Source organism: Choloepus didactylus, chromosome 18, assembly GCF_015220235.1.
Source record: "Choloepus didactylus isolate mChoDid1 chromosome 18, mChoDid1.pri, whole genome shotgun sequence".
NCBI classification, from domain to species: domain Eukaryota; kingdom Metazoa; phylum Chordata; class Mammalia; order Pilosa; family Megalonychidae; genus Choloepus; species Choloepus didactylus.
This window is the reverse complement of record NC_051324.1, coordinates 34,461,226-34,479,246: the sequence shown is the minus strand read 5'-3', so window position 1 is coordinate 34,479,246 and position 18,021 is coordinate 34,461,226. Positions and strand designations below refer to the sequence as shown.

Here is an 18,021-nt window from a genome sequence, read left to right as displayed (position 1 = left end):
ATGTATTTTAGATATATATGTATGGAGGTAAGATAGAAATGATAGGCAAGTATTTTACCATGTCAGAAGCCCTATGAGATTCAGCAAAAGACAGAGCAAAAGGTGTCTGGATTTTATCTAAGAGATACTAACATCAAGACATCAATAATGGAAGAAGGGTTCTGTGATTAAAATGTAGGAGTGGATTTGGGGTAGGAATGCTTGTAACTATAGAAAAATTAGGTAGGAAATAAGTAAGATATACGAGCCTAAAGGAAGGTAGAACTGCAGAAGAGAAAAGGCCTCAGAACACTCTAAATACTTATACATACATCTCATGTATCTGGAGTGATTAGTAAACTTTCTATGAAGGGCCACGTGGTTTTGCAGGCCATATGGTATCTATTGCAACTACTCAACTCCACTTTTATAGAGTCAAAGCAGCTATAGAATATATGTAACCAAATGGGTATGGTGGTGGCAACTGTGTGCCAATAAAACTTTATTTACAAAAACAAGCGGCTGGTCAGGGGCCTAATCTAGGGAAAGTTGGCCACTAATTTGCATGGCACTTATCAGGTACTGAAAAAAGAAGTTTAAGTTTGTTTTTTTTTTTAATTCATTTTATTGAGATATATTCACATACCATGCAGTCATACAAAACAAATCATACATTCGATTGTTCACAGTACCATTACATAGCTGTGCATTTATCCCCAAAATCAATCCCTGACATCTTCATTACCACACACACAAAAATAACAAGAATAATAATTAAAGTGAAAAAGAGCAATTAAAGTAAAAAAGAACAGTGGGTGCCTTTGTTTGTTGTTTGTTTGTTTCCTTCCCCCATTTTTCTACTCATCCATCCATAAACTAGACAAAGGGGAATGTGGTCCACATGGCTTTCCCAATCACATTGTCACCCCTCATAAGCTACATTTTTATACAATCGTCTTCAAGATTCATGGGTTCTGGGTTGTAGTTTGATAATTTCAGGTATCTACCACCAGCTACCCCAATTCATTAGAACCTAAAAAGGGTTGTCTATATTGTGCATAACAGTGCCCACCAGAGTGACCTCTCGGCTTGTTTTGGAATCTCTCTGCCACTGAAGCTTATTTCATTTCCTTTCACTTCCCCCTTTTGGTCAAGTAGATGTTCTCCTTTTTAAATTAGCTAATTTAATTTAATACCTACCTTTCCCTTGATATCAGTCCAATGGGGACAATTTGGAAAAAAAAAAAAATCTCCATCTACCATTTTCATAAAACTTTAAAAAGAAAACCAAGTAGAATTTGATATTGTTTTAAGAATTTTTAAGCATAACCCCTAAAAGAAAGGCAAGTCACAGACACTTAAGATATTCTACATTGACTAAATGATAAATGGACTAAAATAATTTTCTACCCCACAAAACAATCTTCAAATGGTGCTTAAAAAAACATAATAATACAAGATGTTTGCAAGTGGAATTTAACATGACAAATGTGTATGTGTGTATATACACATATATGAATGTGAGGCATACTACCTTACACTATTACATTAAACAATATGATCTAACTAAGCAAAACTCCTCAAGCATTCAGAGACGCTCACTTTCCAATACCTTCAATCTTCAAATAAACTTAAACTAATCTTGGCTAATATTCCAAAAAGGCACCATAAACAAAGTTGTAAGTATCCATCAAAATATAAGTTTCTAAAAGAACCCACAACCTTTGAAATAAAAAAAAAAATTTAGTCTTATGAATGAAGACAAGATACTTCATTGGTAGACAAATACCTCATTATCAAAACATAGATGAACCCCAAACTCAACCTCATGCCTGCCAATTTTGATTACTATTACGTTACATATCCAAATTACACATCAATGCTATAATTAAACAATCTCCTGAAAACTGACAAATTTAACTCCCAGGGATTCAAGTATTACGGATAAAAGTCATTCCACAAGTGTCTAACCTCTGTAGTTTGCCTACAATGACTTTCACAGGAAGAACTTCTTTAAATGATTAGGGATCCTATGTAAAGAAAGAGTAGAAGAGATTAAAAAAAAAAAAAAAGCAGGACAAAGGGAAGGGGCAGGGCAAAGAAAAGTATAAACAGCAAAAGCAAGAAAAAACTGAAATACAATACCAGAAGAATATTTCATATTAATATTATCATATTATCCGATGTATTTTCACATGCCAGAATCAAATACATTAAGGAAAACATTGTTAGGTTTACTGGGTAATTTATGTTCCATCCAGTGTTATTCCAAAATACTCATAATCAAGACCTCTTCCTGGTCTGTTAATGAAAAAGTTTCCTTATTTCATTTCAAGAATGCTTCTGATATGAAGTGCTATTAACAATCAGTATCAAGGCAGGAAAAGAGAATTCCATCTAACTGCTTACTTATAAAACTGCTATTAGAGAAGTGAATCTTCTCTTTGACCTTGAGAAAGCACATCAGCACACATAAATAAGCGGAGAAGGGTTGCTAAAGATATTAACTGTCAAGCGAACTAGAGAAAGTTTAATCTTTAAATGATATTACAGGTGATAAAAAGTTGCCTACTGTTGGTGTTATTGAACAAACTGGGTAGGTTTTCATATTATCAAAAACTATGCAGAATGGCAAACTAGTAATAAAGTGATAACATCACCTGTATTATTTTCAGAACTCAATTTTCTCAACATATCTCTGATTTAGTTCTACAACATTAAATATCATGGAAAATAACATTTACCACATGCAGATTAAGCAACTGTGACACATGGGAAGTTAAACAAGTACAGGTACCTCTCGCGATCCAAACTCCTGCTCTCAAATCTAGGAAACAAACTGATTTGAATAATTTTTTTAATTCCCACTATTCACTATTCCTGAACTCAGACATTAAGCACATTTGGAGGTAAGGAGTATACTGTATGTAGCTTCTAGTTGGCCTATACTTCAAAATGCAAGGAATGAGTACAGATGAGCATGGACATGGACAATCAGACTGAATGAAGCAAGTGCTGGTTTCTTTGGCAAATGTTTTCTGTAAAGGGCCACATAGCAAATATTTTAGACTTTGCAGCTAAAGAAGCAAACTTGAGGATACTATGTAAGTACAAACGTCCACAACATTTTTATTCATAAAATGCAAAATATAATAATATTGATCATAATTTTTTGTAATACACATCTACTAATGAGAATAGAATTATTTTTTACAGGAGATATTATGTTGTTAAATTGGGGTTCAAAGTTGGTGTTCCCTATTACTGAATAAATTGCAATGCTTACCTATATAAACCATTTTTAGCTTGTTTGACATACAAAAACAGGTGGAGGGCCACTTTTAGCCCATTGGTCATGGTTTGCCGACCCCTGTTTTAGACAATCACCACCTTGGTCAGTGTAAACTGGTCAGAGACTCTAGACTTCAAAGTACCTAAGACCCCTGAAAACATCCTTTTAGGTATCTCTTAGTGTATAAATGTATTTATATGTATGTCATATAATGCATACATAAATAGATGTGCATATGGATGAATACGTGTGTGCAACTCCCACCACAAATACATATCAGATGAAAATGCTGTTCTTACACTTTTCACCAAAGTGCAAAAAACCCAAATCTATGGTGTCATTTTAAATGGCTGCATTTTGTGATTATAACTATAATAATTCAACCCCCTAATAAAACATATTTAGGCATTTCCAATTTCTACTGTTATTTAAGGCTGAGTTAAACGTGAATTTTGACACTATTTTCTTGTCTGCTCTTCAGCATAAATTCCTAGAAATGGACTTGTTGGTTCAGAAGGCATACACATACATTTTTTATACACACTGTCAAACAACCCTCTAAAGAAGCTGTATTAGATCAATACAGGCTCTTCCTAGAGGCAGTATATCATAGTAAATATATCAATGGACATAAAACCTGGCACCTCCATTTTGAAGAGTTATTTAACAACTCTATACCTTGAGTTTCTTCTTTTGAAAAATGAAAATAACAACAATATCAATCTCATGGGGTTATTAGGAATAAAGGAGTTAACACATAAAGTGCATACAACAATGCCTGACAACACAAAGACGGTTGCTATTATTATTACAATTAATACTATAAAAATAGATCCCAAATCTTTCCAAATGTCTCGGTTTTGACTGCCACCAACACAGACTAAACCACTATCATTTATCCACCAGGTTACTACATTAATCTCTTAACTGAACCACTTACAAGAAACAAAAGAAAAAAACAGATAAATTGGACTTCATCGAAACTTAAAAACTTTTGTACATTAAAGGACACTATCAAGAAAGTGAAAAGACAATGCACAGATGAGGAGAAAACATTTCCAAACCTGATAAAGGTCGAGTATCTAGAATATATAAAACACCTACAAGTCACCAATAAAAAGCCAAAAGTAATAACAAAATGTACAAAGGAATTAAATAGACATTTTCCCAAAGAAGATATACAAATGACCAATAAGCACATGAAAAGATGTGCAACATCATTACTCATTAGTGAAATGTAAATCAAAACCACGACAAGACATCATTTCAAAACCACAAGGATTGCTATACTCTGAAAGATGAACAATAAAAAGCATTTGTGAGGATGTGGAGAAACTGGAACCCCCGTACATTTTTGCTGGGGAGAATGCAAAATGGTGCAATCATATTAGAAAGTTCCTCAAAAATTTAAACAAAGGCACCATAATACCCAACAATTTCACTCCTGGGTACATACCCAAGAGCACTGTAGGGATGTCTATACAGCACATTAAGAATGCCCTCCAGAGTGACCTCTCAACTCCATTTGAAACTCTCAGCCACTGAAACTGTTTCATTTCACTTCCCCCTTTTAGACAAAAGATTTTCTCAATCCCACAATTCTGTGTCCAGGCTCATCCCCAGGAGTCATGTCCCACGTTGCCAGGGAAATTTATTCCCCTGGGAGTCAAGTCCCACGTAGTGGGGAGGGCAGTGAGTTTACCTGCTGTGTGGGCTTAGAGAGAGAGAGGCCACATGTGAGCAACAAAGAGGTTCCCTGGGGAAGACTCATAGGCACAATTGTAAGTAGGTTCAGCCTCTCCTTTGCAGCAACAAGCTTCACAAGGGCACGCTCCAAGATTGAAGGCTCATCCTACCAAACTGTCAGTCCTCAACAGTTGCAAAAACAATAGTAATGACCCAGGTGGTGAAGTCCAACATTTCCACATTCTTCCCCAGTTCCCCAGGGGTTCCTGCAAATATGTCCTCATTCTCTGCCCAAGTTGGGATGTATTGGAATTTCACACTAACCACAGCATTATTCTTAGTCCCAAAGCAGAAATAACCCAAATGTCTATCAGCTGATCAAGGGACAAACAATGTACTCCATACAATGCAATATTAATTAGTCATAAATAGGAATGAATTCTGACACAGGTATAATCATGCATGTAACTTGAAACTACTATGCAAAATGAAAGATGTCAGGCCAAAAAGGCCACATAATAAGTAATTCCGTTTATATGAAATGTCTAGAATAGGCAAGTCCATAGAATCAGAAAGTGGATTAGTAATCGTCAAGGGCTGGGGGTGGGGTGCAAATGGGGACTGCCTGGTAATGGACAGGGTATCTATTTGGGGTGGTGAAAATGTTTTGTTATAAGTTAGTGGTTACTGATGCACAACTTTGTTAATATACTAAAAACCACTGAACTGTACATTTTACAATTGTACATTTTACAAAGAGGGTGAATTTTAAGGTACTGAATTATGTCTCAATAAAGCTGCTATAAAAAATTAAAGGAACACTAACTAGTTAATTTACTGAAAGGGAAGATCCACAGCCTCTCTTTATAGTTAATGGTTTCATTTAATAGCATCTTAGTTCTTAGAGATGCCTCCGCTGTCCTATGCTCAAAGGAAGATAAGCAGCTGCTAGGAAACCTACACTAGCATTTTATCTGTGCCCATCTAGGCTCACTTTACATCTGGAATTGGGTTAGGCAAGTGACTTGAATAAAATATAGGGAAAAGGTATAATCAGATTTCTTATTAAACTTCCCTCCATTCAACATAAAAGTGTGGCACAGAAAAGATGGAAACCTCAAGCAAACAGCACCCTAATTCAGTCTGGGAATTCTCACTAGGATATCCAGGATTATCAATTTAGAACTTTTAAATATAAAAACATTAGAATTTTTAAGTAATGAGGTAAAAATAAAAATCTACAGAGTGATTAATTGTTTTACCAGTTTATGTTAGGATATGTAATTTACTGTTCTTTAAATGGTTCCTGTATTATTTGGCATATTTACAATATCTCACATTTTGTCCACATTAAGGCCTCTGGAAAACGAATATATTTATACCTTAAAGTATACTGCTGAAAATCAACTCAAAATAGATCAAACATCTAAATATGAGAGTCAGAAAAATAAATCTCCTAGAAGAAAATACAGGGCAGCATCTTCAGGACCTTGTGTTAGGCAATGGATGCTTCGACTTTACACCCAAAGCACAAGCAACTAAAAGAAAAATAGATAAATGTCACCTCATCAAAATTAAAAATGTTGCACTTCAAAGAACTTTGAACATAAAAGGATAACCTACACAATGGGAGAAAATATTTGGAAACCATTATCTAATAGGTTTAATATCAAGAATATATAAAGAAATCCTACAACCAAACAACAAAAAGACAAACAATCCAATCAAAAAATAGGGAAAAGACTTGAATAGACATTTATGCAAAGAAGATATACAAATGGTCAAAAAGCACATGAAAAGATACTCAACATCATTAGCCATCAGGGAAATGCAAATCAAAACAGTGACATATTGTCCTAGTTTGCTAATGCTGCCAGAATGCAAAACACCAGAGTTGGATTGGCTTTTATAAAGGGGGTTTATTTGGTTACACAGTTAAACAGTCTTAAGGCCATAAAGTGTCCAAGGTAATGCATCAACAATCAGGTACCTTCACTGGAGGATGGCCAATGGTGTCCAGAGGCCTCTGTTAGCTGGGAAGGCATGTGGCTGGTGTCTGCTCCAAATTTCTGGTTTCAAAATGGCTTTCACCCAGGACATTCCTCTCTAGGCTGCAGTTCCTCAAAAATGTCACTCTTAGTTGCTCTTGGGGCATTTTTCCTCTCTCAGCTTCTCTGGAGCAAAAGTCTGCTTTCAACAGCTGTCTTCAAACTGTCCCATCATCTGCAGCTCCTCTCTCAGTTCCTGTGCATTCTTCAAAGTGTCCCTCTCACTGTAGCAGCTTGCTCTTTCTGTCTGATCTTATATAGTGCCCCAGTAATTTAATTCAGACCCACCCAATGGGCGGGCCAACACCTCCATGGAAATTATCCAGTCAGAGTCATCACCCACAGCTGGGTGGGGCGCATCTCCATGGAAACACTCAAAGAATTTCAATCTAATTAACACTGATAGGTCTGCCCACACAAGATTACATCAAAGATAATGGCATTTGGGGGACATAATACATTCAAACTGCCACACATATCATTTCCTACTCACTAAAATGGCTACTATTAAAAAAAAATGGAAAATTACAAGTGCTGTAAAGAATCTGGAGAAATACAAACATTCATTCATTGTTAGTGGCAATGTAAAATGGTGTAGCCACAGTTAAAGAGTTTGGCAGTTCCTCAGCAAAAGTATATAATTGCCACATGATTCATCAATCCCACCTCTAGATATATACCCCAAAGAATTGAGAGCAGAGACTTGCACAGATAATTTACATACCAATGTTCACAGTGGCATTATCAACAATTTCCAAATGATGGAAGCAACCCAAGTGTCCAACAGCTGCTGAAAGGATTAAAAAAAAATGTGCTGCATACACACAATGGACTATTATTAAGCTGCAAAAAGGAGTGAAGTTCTGACACATGACAACATGGATGAACCTTGAAGACATCATATTGAATTAAATAATCCAGACGTAAAAGGACAAATATTGTTATAAACTCACTGATATGAAATAATTATAATAAGCAAACTTATAGAGTCAGAATCTAGAATAAAGGTTACCAGAGAATGGGGTAGGGGTATGAAATAGGGAAGTAATGCTTAAATTATAAAATTGTAAAACTGAGTTTCTATTTGGAGTAATGGAAAAGTTTTGGTAATAGAAGGAGGTAACTGTACCACATTGTGAACATAATCAATGGTACTGAATTATATATTTGAAAATGGTCAAAAGGGGGAAATTTCAGGTTGTATACATGTTACCAGAATAAAATTTTTTAAAAAAAATCCATGGGACTGTAAAACACAAACAGTGAACCCTAATGTAAACCACTGTGAATCGTACAATTATAAAAATGTGCTTTCATTAATTGTACTGAGTGTACCATATTAACAAGGTGTTAATAATAGGATGGTATAGGGGAACCCTGATTTTTCTGTAAACCCATAACTTCTCTAATAAAAAAAAAAGCAAAGAAAAGTTATTTGTTGAATGGATCACTAAGTCAAAACAAACAAACACACTGTTAGCTAGTAATTCTGATTTATACAAATACTTTTTGGTAGCCTGATTTATCGATTTTAAATATTCCATTAATTTGAGAATTCAAAAACACAGTGTTTGGAGCAAGCACAATCTAACAAAGCAGACATATATACTCAGTGGAGCACATAATTTCTAAAAAGAATGTTTTCAATTATCTACAACATTTTATCAAAACCAAATAAACATACTTAATTCACCAAATGGGTTGAATTCAAAGTACATATGAACTTGGACACCAGAATTAAATGTTATATTAAAGCATCTAAGATGTAGAAATCAGCATCTCAAAAGTCTCCAAATTAATGCTGCAAATGTATCCCAAACTAATAACAGCAATAACATTTTTGGGTTACTTTAACCACTGGTGTATTGAGAAAACCTGGATTATTTATTTAAAATATAGATCCTTTGGCCTCCCTTTCAGAATTATGATTCAGTAGGTATGGAGATGGACCAAGAAATCTACATTTTTAAACCACTCTAAATGACATTTATTCAAAGACCTACTGACCTGGAAAATACAATAAGGTGACCAAAAATGGGAGTTCCATCCCCATACCAAACCTTATCAATGAGAGAAAAGATACATATATATATATGAGAAAAGTGCAATTGCTGGATTGAAGGGTAACTCTGCCAAGAGACAGAAACAACCCAAATGTCCTTCAACAGATGAATGGATAAATAAAATGTGGTTTATACACACAATGGCGTACTATGCAGCAGTAAGAAGGAACAATGTCGTGAAATATATGACAACTTGGATGAACCTTGAAGACAACGCTGAGTGAAATAAGCAAGGCACAAAAAGAGAAATATTATATGCTACCACTAATGTGAACATTACTAGGGGAAAATGCATGGGGTGTTGGGCTTCCCCACCTTGATGGTTGCTGATGTGTTCACAGATATTCAGGACTGGTGGTTTGATGGGCTGAGCCCTCAATCATGGGATTTGCCCTTGGGAAGACTATTACTGCAAAGGCGAGGACAGGCCTGCTTATAATAGTGCCTAAGTGTCTCCTCCTGAATGCCTCTTTGTTGCTCAGATGTGGCCCTCTCTCTCTAGCTAAGCCAACTTGGCAGATGAAATCACTGCTCTCCCCGCTATGTGGATCTGACACCCAGGGGTGTAAATACCCCTGGAAATGTGGAATATGACTCCCGGGGAGGAATATGGACCTGGAATTGTGGGATGGAGAACATCTTCTTGACCAAAAGGGGGATGTGAAATGAAGTAAGTTTCAGTGGCTGACAGATTCCAAAAGAAGGTGAGAGGTCACTCTGGTGGGCACTCTTATGCATACTATAGATAACCCTCTTTTTACGTTCTAATGAATTGGAATAGCTAGCAGTAAATACCTGAAACTATCAAACTACAACCCAGAACCCTTGAATCTTGAAGATGATTGTATAAAAATATAGCTTATGAGGGGTGACAATGTGACTGAGAAAGCCATGTGGATCACACTCCCCTTTGTCCAGTGATAGACAGATGACCAGAAAAATGGAGGCACAAAAAAAAAAAAGCACCCAGTGATCTTTTTTACTTTAATTGTTCTTTTTCACTTTGATTTTTGTTCTTATTACTTTTGTGTGTGTGGTAATGAAAATGTTCAAAAATTAATTTTGATGATGGATGCTGTTCTAGTTTGCTAATGCTGCAGAATGCAAAACACCAGAGATGGATTGGCTTTTATAAAAAGGCGGTTTATTTGGCTATACAGTTACAGTCTTAAGGCCATAAAGTATCCAAGGTAACACATCAGTAATCGAGTACCTTCACTGGAGGATGGCCAATGGCGTCCAGAAAACCTCTGTTAGCTGGGAAGGCATGTGGCTGGCGTCTGCTCCAAAGTTCTGGCTTCCAAAATGGCTTTCTCCCAGGACGTTCCTCTCTAGCAAGCTTGCTCCTCTTCAAAATGTCACTCACAGCTGCACTCCATTCAGTCTCTTTGAGTCAGTACATTTATATGGCTCCACTGATCAAAGCCCACCCTGAATGGGCGGGGTCACACCTCCATGGGAGTATCCCACCAAAGTCACCACCCACAGCTGGGTGGGGCACATTCCAAGCAAATCTAACCAGCACCAAAACGTCTGTCCCACAAGACCACAAAGATAATGGCATCTGGGGGACACAGTACATTCAAACTGGCACAGATGCACAACTATATGGTGATACTGTGAACAATTGATTGTACGCTTTGTATGACTGTATGGTATGTGAATATATCTCAATAAAATTGAATTTAAAAAAGATACATATATATTAGAGTGAAATAATATCTATAATCGTCTATGGACAGAGCAGGGCAGAGGACTCAATAAAAAGGGCACAAAGGAACTTTCTGCGATGATGAAAATGTTCTGTATGTTGTCTGCAGTGACGGTTACATTGACGTATACATTTGTATTAGTTAGGTTTCTTTAGGAAAACAGAATCAACAAGAGATATCTGTAAATATAACATTTTATACAAGTGTCTCACACAACTGTGGGATACACGAGTCCAAATTCTATAGGGCAGGCAGCAAACTGGCAACTCCAATGAAGGTGTTCGATGAACTCTTCAGGAAAAACTTCGCTGGCTAGCCAAAGAAGAAGTGAAGGTCTTCTCTCTCTCTTCCTTAAAAGTCTTCAACTGACTGAATTAAATCCAGCTGACTGAATTCTCTCATTGTGGAAGACATGCCCTTCGTTGATGCAATCAGTCACAGGTGCAGTCAATTGACTGATGATTTAATAAACCAGCTTTTGGTTTATTAAACAATCACAAATGTCCTTGCAGTAATGGTTAGGACAGTGCTTGCTTGACCAGACACCTGGATACCATCACCTGGCCAACTTGACACAAAAACCTAACCATCACAGTCCACCCCTTGTCAACTTGGCAGTTACACACATCACCTTAAATTATACTTCATCTCTAAGTAGAGAACAATAACAGACATATATTTTGCTTAACAATATTCCGCTGTCCTGCATACAACCAGAAACAAACTAAATCTCTCCAGAATAGGGTGCAAGTCCTTAAGTGACATTAACTCTTAAAATTGATTTCATTTAACTTAAATATTTTTAAATGAATACAGAATACGTCATATGATAAGGGAATAAGAGAAGAAAGCAAAGATATTTGCTTTACAGACAAATACAAACATGCTCATAAAACAAGGAGGAAACATTCATGCCATCATAGTCCTCGTTTCTGTAACTGGTTACGTGGCCGTAGTTCATATTTATCACTACCTTCTTCCACTACCCATTCCATGTTCCCTTTACCCTCAGCAAGCATTTCAACTGGCCATGGATCTTTGCCTGGTGGGGTGACCCAAACCTTCATTCCTGAAGTTTCTTGGCCATTGGTAGTCCTGCTGGATTGGGTTGTTGCGGTTTTCCATTGACTTTTATCACAGTGCATGAAATTCTTATTACTTTTGTGTGTGTGGTAATGAAAATGTTCAAAAATTAATTTTGGTGATGGACGCACAGCTATATGGTGGTACTGTGAACAACTGATTGTACACTTTGTATGACTGTATGGTATGTGAATATATCTCAATAAAATTAAATTATTTAAAAAAAAAAGAGAGAGAGAGAGAGAGAGAGAGACGCCTTAGGGGAGCTCCTGTATTCCAGGAAAACTCTTCTTTACCTCCATTGTGTAGTTCCAGTGCTATTTGCCCTTGATAGTCAGAATCAATCACCCCAGCCAGTACAGTAATTCCCTTCCTTGTCTGTTGATTCAGAGCCATGGGAAGCCCAAAGTGGCCAGGTGGCAGTCTTAACTTCCAGTTCAATGGAATTATGGTTGTGTCTCCTGGTAGAAGCACTCCTCCTTTTGGAACTAAGACTTGTAGACCAGCAGCGCTTAAGGTTACAGGGACAGGAAGCAAAAATTTTCCTAGTGGATCACTAGCAGTAATAGTGAATGGTGTCACTCCTATTTCCACCCCTTGATTCCTGGGTCCATGAATCCCAGATATGATAGAAACAGCCCCATAGAGTGGATGCTGATTCAGAGCATACACAGCCTCCTGGAGAACACTGCCCCAGCCCTGTAAGGTATTGCCACCTAGATGGCTTCATAATTGAGTCTTCAACAAGCCATTCCACCATTCTACCAACCCAGCTGCCTCTGGATGATAAGGAACATAGTAAGACCAGAGAATTCCATGAGCATGTGCCCATTCCCTCACTTCAATTGCTGTGAAGTGGGTTCCTTGCTCAGAAGCAATGCTGTGTGGAATACCATGATGGTGGATAAGGCATTCTATAAGTCCATGGACAGTAGTTTTGGCAAAAGCATTGAGTACGGGGAAGGCAAACCCATATACGGAGTATGTATCTATTCCAGTGAGAACAAATCACTGCCCCTTCCATGATGGAAGTGGTCCAACGTAATCAACCTACCACCAGGTAGCAGACTGAATACCTTGGGGAATGGTGCCATATCAGGGACTGAGTGTGGGTCTCTGCTGCTGGCAGACTGAGCACGCAGCAGTGTCTGTAGCCAGGTCAGCCTTGGTGAGTGGAAGTCCATGTTGCTGAGCTCATGCATAATCTCCATTCCTACCACCATGACCACTTTGTTCATGAGCCCATTTGTCAATGGAGGGGTGGCTGGGGAAAGAGGCTGACAGGTCCACTGAACAGGTTATCTTACCCACTTTATTATTAAAATATTCCTCTGCTGAAGTCATCCTCTGGTGACCATTCACATGGGGCACAAATATCTTCATGTTTTTGCCCATTCAGAAAGGTCTATCCCCATACCTCTTCCCCAGACTTCTTTGTCACCAATTTTCCAATCATGTTCCTTCCAAGTCCCTGACCATCAGCCAAACCATTAGCACAGCCCATGAATCAGTATACAAACGCACCTCTGGCCAGTTCTCCTTCCAAGCAAAATGAACAACCACGTGACTGCTCGAAATTCCACCCACTGGGAGGAATTCCCCTCACCACTGCCCTTCAGAGGACATCCCAGAAAGGGGCTGCAGTGCTGCAGCTGTCCACTTTCAGGTGGTGCCTGCATATCATGCAGAACCATCTGTAAACCAGGCCCGAGTCTTCTCTTCCTCAGTCAACTGATTGTAAGGATCTCCCCAGGAAGCCATAGCTGTGGGCTGGGAAAGAGAAGGTAAGGTGGAAGGAGTGGGGGCCATGGACATTTGGGCCACTTCCTCAAGTAACTTATTGTGCCTTCAGGACCCATAAGAGCCCTGTCTCATATACACCATTTCCATTTTATGATGGAGTGCTGCTGTGCATGCCCAACTTTATGGCTTGGTGGATCAGACAATACCTAGCTCATGATAGGTAACTCAGGTCCCATGGTAACTTGGTGGCCCATGGTTAAATGTTCTGTCTCTACTAGGGCCTAATAGCAGGCCAAAAGCTATTTCTCAAATGGAGAGTAGTTATCTGCAGAGGATGGTAAGGCTTTACTCCAAAATCCTAAGGGCCTGAATTGTGATACTCCTATAGGAACCTGACAAAGGCTCCAAACAGCATCTTTATTTACCATTGACACTTCCAGCAACACTGGATCAGCTGGATCATATGGTCCAAGTGGCAAAGCAGCCTGGACCTGTAGCAGAGCCTCATCTTGTTCCGGTCCCCACTCAAACCTAGAAGCTTTTCTGGTCACTCAGTAAATGGGCCAGGGTAACACACCCAAATGAGGAATATGTTGTCTCCAAAATCCAAAGAGGCCAACTAGGCATTGTGCCTTTTTTTTTTTGGTCATAGGAGGGGCCAGATGAAACAGCATATCCTCCACCTTAAAAGAGATATTTCAACATGCCCCATACCACTGGACACCTAGAAATTTTACTGAGGTAGAAGGCCCCTGTATTTTTGTTGGATTTAGCTCCTATCATCTGACACGCAAATACCTTGCCAACAAATCTAAGGTAGTAACTACTTCTTGCTCACTAGGTCCAATCAATGTGACATCATCAATATAATGGACCAGTGTGATGTCTTGTGGAAGGCAGAAATGATCGAGATCCCGCCAGACAATATTATGACATAGGGCTGTTGAATTGATATACCCTTGAGGTAGCACAGTGAATGTAAACTGCTGGCCTTGCCAGCTGAATGCAAACTGTTTCTGGTGGTCTTCACTAAAAGCTATTGAGAAAAAAGCATTTTCCAGAACAATAGATGCATACCAGGTACCAGGGGATGTGTTGACTTGCTCAAGCAACATTACCACATCTGAAACAGCAGCTGCAATTGGAGTCATCACCTGGTTAAGCTTATGATAATCCACTGTCATCCTCCAAGACCCATCTGTTTTCTACACAGGCCAAACAAGAGAGTTAATTGGGGATGTGGTGGGAATCACCACTCCTGCATTCTTCAAGTCCTTAAGAGTGGCATTAATCTTTGCAATCCCTCCAGGAATCTGGTATTGCATCTGGTTTACTGTTTTGCTAGGCAGGGGCAGTTCTAACGGCTTCCACTTGGCCTTTCCTACCATAATAGCTCTCACTCTATGAGTCAGGGGACCAATGTGAGGATTCTACCAGGTGCTGAGTATGTCTATTTCAATTATGCATTCTGGAACTGGGGAAATAACCACAGAATGGGTCCAGGAACCCACTGGACCCACTGTGAGATGAGCTTTAGGTAAAACTCCACCGATCATCTGACGTCCATAAGCCCCAACTCTGACTGGTGGACCAGAGTGATATTTTGGGTCTTCTGGAATTAATGTCACTTCTGAACCACTGTCTAATAATCCACAAAATATCTGATAATTTCCTTTTCCCCAATGCACAGTTACCTTGGTAAAAGGCCATAGGACTCCCTGGGGAAGGCTGGGAAGAAGATTAACAGTAAAAATTTTTAGCAGTGTTAACAAGGTCCTTCCCCAAGTGTACCAGGCCTTCCCCTCATTCTAGGGGCTCTGGGTCTGTAAACTGTCTCAAGTCTGGGAATTGATTAAGGGGCCGTGACTCTCTGATTTTTGTAATTCAAGGTAGACTTTTGTTCACTTAACCTAGAATTCTTCTGCTTATACAAATCAAACAAGAACTTAGTAGACTGCCCATCTATTTTACTTCTAGGTACTCCGTGATTTTCTACCCAACGCCGTAAGTCTCTGCAAGTCAGATTATTTTGACTGCTGCTTTGAGCCTATTTTCCATTATGGTAGCCACAGTCACCTTGTCTTTGGCAATTAACTGCTGCCACATTGCTTCTGTGGACTTGGGATCCGATAATCCCCATTGTGTTTAAGGATTCCAGCTCAGAGACAACAGTTTCCACAGTAATATCTGACCTACAGAGTAGGGTGACTACAGAGCTCTTCAGGAATGACTGAGCTAGTCTCACAAATTTATTACTCAGTCCTGGTAAAAGGTGCGTCCTCTGGACATTCCAGGGGTTTGTGAGCAGGTCTTCCATGATAAGTCCACTCTAACATTCCAATCTCTCTAAGCCTTTGAATCCCCTCCTCTACATTATACCAGGGCAGTTCTGGCATTTGGACCTCAGGTAATGGCGGCCACCTTTTGCTCCACCTTTCAGCCAACCACCCAAACAAACAGTCAATGCCCTTTCTAACTCCTCAAGCTACAACACTGAATGCAGAATCTCTGCTTAGTGGGCCCATATCAGTAAATTCAGCCTGATCCAACTTTATATTCCTTCCACCATTATCCCACACCCTTAATATCCATTCCCACACATATTCCCCTTATTTGTGTCTATATAAATTGGAAAACTCATACAGTTCTTTTGGAGTATCGTGTACTTCCTCATGGGTCACACTTGGCACCTCACCCTTCGGGGCCAGTAGGGACTTTAGTCTGGTTAGAGGTCTTGAAGCAGACTGGTGGTGGGGGTGAGTCATGAAAAGAATTAGAAGTATCTATCAAGCCATTTACCTCAGGACATTCTGTTGTTGTTTCATTTGGTGGAATAGGATTAATCTCTCCAGACAGAGAAGTGAGGGCTGCTTCCTCAGGGGAGGTGATTATAAATTTAGCAGGCACTGAAGGGTTAATCTCTTTAGGTGAATTTTGGATGGCAGGCTCCTCGGGGCAGACTGGAGGTTGGGCAGCTGTTTCCTCAAAGCAGGCTGGAGGTTGGGTAGCTGTCTCCAAAGGGCAGACTGGAGGTGGGGGCGCTGTTTCCTCAGCACAGACCATTACAGGTATATCTAACAAAGACTCAGCAATCCAGGGTTCCAGTGTCCTCACTGCCATTATTATCAATCCATATGTCTGCATCCCAAGTTTCAGGATCTCATTCTTTTCCAATCAGTGCCTTTACTTTAACAGCAAACACCCTGTGAGATTGAGATTTTAGTTTACGTTGTGAATCTGCTACTCACACAATGTGACTCTGGGTCTGGTTTTCAGAAATCTCAAAACTGCAGGCCACAGGAAATAAGATTTTCTTTCATGGCACACATAGAAACCTTTACATCTATTATACAGCGCTTAAGTTTCAAATTTGAAGCCTTTAACTTGTCTGCTTCTCTTATAATTTTATCCAGTGTATCTAAGAGCAACCAGCCCAACATCACTATACCTCTTAACTCTGCAAAACTCTATTCAGGTGTCAAAAACACTGTCACCCAGAATCTTGCTTTGTACAAGAGTATGAGTAGAAGAATCAAATGGTGATATTTTGTGTATCTCCATTGCCCACTCACACCATGGACTGTCAGTGCCATCTTGATTATTGGAAATGGAGTCATTAGTGCCTTTGAATCTAATCAGAGTAGAAAACCACTTGTAAAAGCCCATTTTAAGATTCTGTTTCTCAAGAACCACTCCTGGTACCAAGCTGTATTAGTCAGGGTTCTCTAGGGAAACAGAATCAACAAGAGATATCTGTAAACATAAGATTTTATAAGTGTCTCATGTAACAATGGGGATGCATGAGTACACATTCTGTAGGGCAGGCAGCAAACTGGCAACTCCAATGAAGGTGTTCAATGAACTCCTCAGGAAACACTTCACTGGCTAGCCGAAGTAGAAGTGAAGGTCCTCTCTTTCTTCTCCTTAAAAGTCTTCAACTGATTGGATTAAATTCAGCTGATTGAATTCTCTCATTATGGAAGACATGCCCTTCGCTGATGTAATCAGTCACAGGTGCAGTCAGTTGACTGATGATTTAATAAACCAGCCTTCTGGTTTATTAAGCAGTCACAAATGTCCTTGCAGTAATGGTTAGGACAGTGCTTGCTTGAACAGACACCTGGATACCATCACCTGGCCAAGTTGACATATAAACCTAACCATCACAACAAAACTCATAGAACTGTGCCCTAAATTGGGGGCATTTTATTGTTTATAAATGATACTTCAATAAAGTTCATTAAAAACTGAACACCGATGCTTTAAAAAAAAAAACCTAAGGTACCAAGAAATTAAAATTCTTAAACAGAAACACTTAAGCAGAAATGAGACTGTAGTTTTCTCTACAGAGATGTTCTGTAAAATACAATCATAGAATACTAATACATTTTCAATGCTAAAATTTAGACAGAGGT

At 38.9% G+C, this 18,021-nt stretch overlaps 1 protein-coding gene across 6 annotated transcripts in view; it reads right to left on the bottom strand.

The window, feature by feature from the left end:
* The window catches only part of BCAS3 (BCAS3 microtubule associated cell migration factor), a 799,405-nt gene that overhangs the window by 391,130 nt on the left and 390,254 nt on the right, over positions 1-18,021 (bottom strand). The gene's annotated exons all lie outside the window — the stretch shown is intronic.